This window comes from Ranitomeya variabilis, chromosome 2 (genome assembly GCF_051348905.1).
Source record: "Ranitomeya variabilis isolate aRanVar5 chromosome 2, aRanVar5.hap1, whole genome shotgun sequence".
Taxonomy (NCBI): Eukaryota; Metazoa; Chordata; class Amphibia; order Anura; family Dendrobatidae; genus Ranitomeya; species Ranitomeya variabilis.
The window spans coordinates 1,080,493,192-1,080,499,936 of record NC_135233.1 but is presented as its reverse complement, the minus strand read 5'-3'; the positions used below and the strand labels follow the sequence as shown (position 1 = coordinate 1,080,499,936).

The following is a 6,745-nucleotide window of genomic DNA, read 5'->3' as shown; positions in this document are numbered from 1 at the left end:
TCAAGCGCTACAAAGAAACTGGCTCACATGAGGACTGCCCCAGGAAAGGAAGACCAAGAGTCACCTCTGCTTCTGAGGATAAGTTTATCCGAGTCACCAGCCTCAGAAATCGCAGGTTAACAGCAGCTCAGATTAGAGACCAGGTCAATGCCACACAGAGTTCTAGCAGCAGACACATCTCTACAACAACTGTTAAGAGGAGACTTTGTGCAGCAGGCCTTCATGGTAAAATAGCTGCTAGGAAACCACTGCTAAGGACAGGCAACAAGCAGAAGAGACTGTGCTAAAGAACACAAGGAATGGACATTAGACCAGTGGAAATCTTGTCTTTGGTCTGATGAGTCCAAATTTGAGATTTTTGGTTCCAACCACAGTGTCTTTGTGCGACGCAGAAAAGTTGAACTTTACATGCCTGGTTCCCACCGTGAAGCATGGAGGAGGAGGTGTGATGGTGTGGGGGTGCTTTGCTGGTGACACTGTTGGGGATTTATTAAAAATTGAAGGCATACTGAACCAGCATGGCTACCACAGCATCTTGCGGCGGCATGCTATTCCATCCAGTTTGCGTTTAGTTGGACCATCAATTATTTTTCAACAGGACAATGACCCCAAACACACCTCCAGGCTGTGTAAGGGCTATTTGACCTAGAAGGAGAGTGATGGGGTGCTACGCCAGATGACCTGGCCTCCACAGTCACCAGACCTGAACCCAATTGAGATGGTTTGGGGTGAGCTGGACCGCAGAGTGAAGGCAAAAGGGCCAACAAGTGCTAAGCATCTCTGGGAACTCCTTCAAGATTGTTGGAAGACCATTCCCGGTGACTACTTCTTGAAGCTCATCAAGAGAATGCCAAGCGTGTGCAAAGCAGTCATCAAAGCAAAAGGTGGCTACTTTGAAGAACCTACAATATAAGACATATTTTCAGTTGTTTCACACTTTTTTGTTAAGTATATAATTCCACATGTGTTAATTCATAGTTTTGATGCCTTCAGTGTGAATTTACCATTTTTATAGTCATGAAAATTCAGAAAAATCTTTAAATGAGAAGGTGTGTCCAAACTTGTTCTGAACTGTATATTGTAAAAATGTTCCCCATTCTGTATTTATTTCCCCTGTCCTGTCCACTATCCTGGACCCCAAACAATAATAATGTCCCCCATCCTGGTCCCATCCCATAATAATATTCCCTGTCCTTGGCCCAAACCTGTAATTATGTTTATGATCCTGGACCCCGCCCTGTTATAATATCTCCTGTCATGTGTCCCATTATGTAAAAAATTCCCCCATCCTGTTATTATATCCCCTGTCCTGGGCATCACCCCGTACTAACATCCCCTGTCCTGGACCCCTTCCTGTAACAATGTCCCATTATCATTGTTATTATTATTATTATTATATATTATATATCCCATATCCTATTCTCCTTCTTGTAATAATAGCCTCTATTCTGGGCCCCTTCCTGTCATAATATCCTCTGTCTTAAGCCCCATTCTGTAATTATGTCTCCCATCTTGTGTCTAATACTGTAATTTTTGTCCTTGTCCCGGGTCCCATCCAATAAAAATGTCCCCCCATTCCTGTAATTATGTATCCATCCCGTAATAATGTTCTCTGTCCAGGGCACCTTCCTGTCATATAATCTCTTCTGCTGGGCTCCATCCTGTAGCAATGTCTACTGTCCTGAGTCACAATTTGTAAGAATGCCCTCCATCCTGAAATGATGTCTACATTCTGGGCCCCATCATGTAATATTGTTCCCTGTCCTGGTACTCATCCTGATTAATATCCCCTTCTTGGACTCCAGCCTATATTTATATCTCCAATGCAGGGCCCCATCCTGTAATAGTGTTCCATCTTGCCCTCTTCTTGCAATGACGTCCCCAAACCTGTATTTTCCTCTGTCCTGTAAAAATTTCCTCCATCCTGTCATTATGTCTCCTGTCCTGGGACCTGTCCTGTAATAATATCTCATCTTGGGCCCCGTCGTGTAATAATAGCTAATATCCTGTAAAAATGTCCTCCATTCTGTAATTATTTCCCTCCTCCTGGGCCCCATTCTGTAATAATGTCCCCATCCTGCCCTCTTCGTGCAATGGTGTCCATTGTCCTGGGCCATAATCTGTAAAATGTCTCCCCATCCTGGCCCCATACGATAAGAATGTTGCCCGTCCTAGCTCCCAAGTTGTAATATTGTCCCCCCCCATCCTGGGTCCCAACCTGTAATGATATCTACGGTCCTGGGCCCCACCCCTGTCCGGAGTCCCATCCTGTAACAATTTCCAACATCCTGGCTCCTTCCTGTAATAATATCCCCCATCCAGGGCCCAAACGTATGATAAAGTTCTCGGCCCTGGCCCCTTCCTATAAGAATGTCTTCTATCCTGTAATTTTCACCTGTCCTTGCTGAGAGGAGTATCTTATTCATACTCTGTAGCTAGATCAGGGGGGTAGATGCGCCATGACAGTGACATCATGTGCAACCCGTGATGGACACGCCATCATTAGTTGCCAGACCCTGATTGGCTTTTGGCATTGCGGTGCAGGGAGTTGACGGCTCTGTGCACCACAATACATTTAATGAAGCTGGCATCAGCAGGCCTGATGACTCCCCACACCCTATCATGGCTGCACTCTTTCAGATTGCAATCGTTACCACCAGGTACGGACTGGGACTGAAATTCAGCCCTGGCATTTGAGATCACACAGGCTCATGCCATCCCTGTCCCCAAGCACCAGATGGGATATATTACTAATATTACCCTGGATGGAGGAAAGGAAGGTTTCCTACAAGACCAATATACTAATGATAGCCGTGGCTGCTGGGGTAAGTGACGGAGTCAGCGACTTTGTGCTCCATCACAACTCTTAACAGCATGGGTGTCTTAAGAACACTGATTCTGTTAACAACGTAGCAGACAAGGTGGCCCACGACCAGACAGGCCCTTCTGGTATTTGCCAGAATTGCCAGATGGCCAGTCCGGCCCTGGATACAGCAATCTAAGTGATGGACGCAAACCATACCCAGGGAACCAACATTGTCACTATGTGAGCTCGGTTTCAGCGTCTGTGCGGAGGTGCAGAGCCGATCATTGAGTTTAGGCTGCACTCACTTGAGTGCTGCCAATCAAGATACCAGAAAGTGACTGGTATGTAAGTCAAAGGGCCGTAACAGTGCGCTGAAGCCTCCTCATTCACATATGAAATAAACTGTTTTTATTTCCTTCATCGAAACCATTAAAACTAATATTAGTAAAAGATTTCTCCATCCAGCACAGAAAATTAAAAGCAATATTTTTTTTTTTATTGTGACTCCATTAAAATAGTCAGAGAAAAATAGATGATGCGTTTTGAATCGAACTGACTCTTCATTGTAGATAGAATTTAAAAAAATGACAAAACTACTGGTCTAAAAACACATAAAACCATTAGTTAGATGATATCATATATTCAGCACCTGAAATGCAAAGTGATAACCCTAGAAAGGGATGTTGTGGGCATGCATGCGTCCGATAGACAACCATGTAACGAAAATAAAAGAACTAATTTATAATGTGATTACAGTCGATTTACTGAATAGTCCATGGAACGGCCAAACAGTTGAATTACAGTCTTATGTTAAAGCACTGCTCCAGTTTTTGCTTTTATTCACTGCTGGAGTGGTGCTTTAAAAGTAAATCACCTGCCCTTGGCCATATACTCACCCTCCGGTATCTTCACCGGTTTTTGGCACCACTCCAGTGTGAAAGTCAGAAGCTGCGTCACAACCTCTCAATACATACTTAGGCTACTTTCACACTAGCGTCGTTTGGCCTCCGTTGCAATGCGTCGTTTTGGAGAAAAAACGCATCCTGCAAAAGTGCTTGCAGGATGCGTTTTTTCTCCATTGACTTGCATTAGCGACGCATTGCGACGGATTGCCACACGTCGCATCCGTTGTGCGATGGATGCGTCGTGCTTTGGCGGACCGTCGGCACAAAAAAACGCTACATGTAACTTATTTTGTGCCGACGGTCCGCCATTTCCGACCGCGCATGCGCAGCCGGAACTCTGCCCCCTCCTCCCCGGACCTTACAATGGGGCAGCGGATGCATTGAAAAAATGCATCCGCCGCCCCCGTTGTGCGGCTCTTGCACAGTATGTGTCGGTACGTCGGGCCGACGCAACGCGACGGCCCCGTACCAACGCTAGTGTGAAAGTAGCCTTAGACTTTTATTGTAAAGTGACCTCTGCGTCACTCCTTGAAACACTGGAACTACCAGCAGGTCTCTTTTCACTGGAGCGACACTGGAAAAAGATGAAGTCGGAGGCAGGTAAGTAAAAGACAGGGAGCAAGGGCGCTACATTTAAAGCAACACTCAAGCAGTGCAATTAAAAAAAAACCTGGAGTGGTGCTTTAATGGCATTATTTATTTTTGATTGCATATGGGAAACCGTTAATTTATATGATTTTAGAATTAAATTATGAATCATAAAACGTCGCTGTTCTAAGTACAATTTGCATCACTTTGTAGCGTTCATGGAGTTACAAGCACTAAACATTAAAGTAACGTTATCAGCCGTATTATAATTAGTGACTCGTCTGAAACCGCATTAGAAATTACTTTTATTTACAATAAATGTTCTTCTTTTTTTTTTTGTCACATAGTTGCCTATGAGACACATGCATGTCTACGCCATACTATTCTAGGGTTAACACTTTGCTTTTCGGGTGCTGTCAATATGTGAAGTCATCTAATTAGTGGGAATTATGTGTTTTTATACCAGGGGTGTTGTCATTTTTTTAAGTTTCTGATCATTTTGCCCACAGCTGCTGGATACCTCACCAGCCTTATCCGTGCACAGAGGGGATTACACAGGAACCAGCCTGAACAACGCACATATATTGGACGGTGTTAGCTGCATCCACAAAACTTTCACATACTTCTACTACTAGAAGCAATACTGCAGGTACCATTTTTGTAATGGTAAAGTCCCTTAGTAACTTGTACAAGTGGTTTATTTAGCATTTTGGAGGTGACCGATTTCCTTTTCAGGTCGAATGATAGTGTGTTCATACAGACTATTTTTTTTCTGCAGGAAAAATATAAGCCATGTTTGAAAAAAAAACCTCAGTAAAACTTGTTTTATCTGTTTTTTATTTGTGTGCTGCGCCGTCTTGATCTCAATTTGGGAAAAGTGCATTAAAAACGCTGAAAGAATCGCCTCGTTATTTTATTTTATAAAAAGTGCAAGGGAAAAAAAATCTCCTTGAGAGGGACTTCTTGTAAATTTCATTTGTTTCTCCATTAACCCCTTCACGACCTTGCCCTTTTCCGTTTCTGCATTCTCGTTTTTCGCTCCCCTCCTTACCAGAGCCATAACTTTTTTTATTTTTCCATCAATATGGCCATGTGAGGGCTTGTTTTTTGCGGGACAAGTTGCCCTTTTCAAAGACCGATAAACAGCTGCAGCTTGGGATGGCCAAACTGTTGCACAACTCTTAGGGTAAACAGTTAGTATCAGCTAGAAGAGTATCACCCATATATAAAACATAACTCTTACTAATATTGTTAAAATTGGACAAACAATACAAAACACATAAAAGTGCTCACGCCGAAAACCGTGCAGAAGATAAAAAACTGGTTGAATCTCACCAATTGCGGACTGGGTGTACCCTCATAGATGAATGGGGGTCCCAGGGAGGGTCCAGGGATGGTAGAGCAGTAAGTGTAGCGGACGGGGACCAATTTCCTACTCCCCTGTCGTGCCCCAGCAGTGACTCCTGTCCTTACAAGGACAGGCCAAGATAAGCCCTACACTGGACACCCCCCACCATATGTAGTGTAGTAAGCGCCTCCCAACGCGTTTCTTCCCCGATCACGGAGATTCATCAGGGGAGTTCCAAAAGTCCATGAGCTAGATTTTGCATATCACCGTATGATATACAGCCACTGCTGATATCCTCAACTCTGTTTATCTGAGCAAAATCTAGATTCAACCAGTTTTTTATCTTCTGCACGGTTTTCGGCGTGAGCACTTTTATGTGTTTTGTATTGTTTGTCCAATTTTAACAATATTAGTAAGTAAAAGTTATGTTTTTTATATGGGTGATACTCTTCTAGCTGATACTAACCTTTTCAAAGACATAATTGGTTTTAGAATGTTGTGTACTAGAAAACGGGAAAAAAATTCCAAGTGCAGTGAAATTGCAAAAAAAAGTTCAATCCCACACTTGTCTTTTGTTTGGCTTTTTTGCTAGGTTCACTAAGGCTATGTGCACGCATTGCGGATTAGGCTTCGGAATTTCTGGTGCGGATTCTGTCTCTCCTGGCAGAAAATGCACCTGCGGTTTTTTGTACGGTTCCGCAGCGTGTTTTTGCTGTGGTTTTCTTGCGGATTTGCTGCGTTTTTTACCCCTGCGGTTTTCTATAATGGAATGGGTACAAAAACGCTGCAGATTCACAAAAAAGAAGTGACATGCTACTTCTTCCATAGCGTTTCTGCAGTGGATTTTCCGCAAAGTGTGCACAGCATTTTTTTTTCTCATTGATTTACATTGTACTTTAAATCAATTGCGGATCTGCAGTCTTTCTGCACTGCAAAAAACGCTGCGGATCTGCAGAGAATCCACAACGTGTGCACATACCCTTAATGCTAAAACTAACCTGCCATTATGATTCTCCAGGTCATTACAAGTTCATAGACACCAAACATGGCTAGGTTACATTTTATCTAAGTGGTAAAAAGAAATTCCAAACTTTGCTT

General features: G+C 43.3%; 1 protein-coding gene across 1 annotated transcript in view; it reads left to right on the top strand.

Annotated features, from left to right (window-relative positions):
* Positions 1 to 4,783: 4,783 nt before the first annotated feature.
* The window catches only part of LOC143808727 (cytochrome P450 2K1-like), a 68,659-nt gene continuing 66,697 nt past the window's right edge, over positions 4,784 to 6,745 (top strand). Inside the window, exon 1 of the mRNA XM_077291668.1 lies at positions 4,784 to 4,948. The gene's annotated coding sequence lies outside the window, so the exon portion shown is untranslated. The remainder of the gene's footprint in view (positions 4,949 to 6,745) is intronic.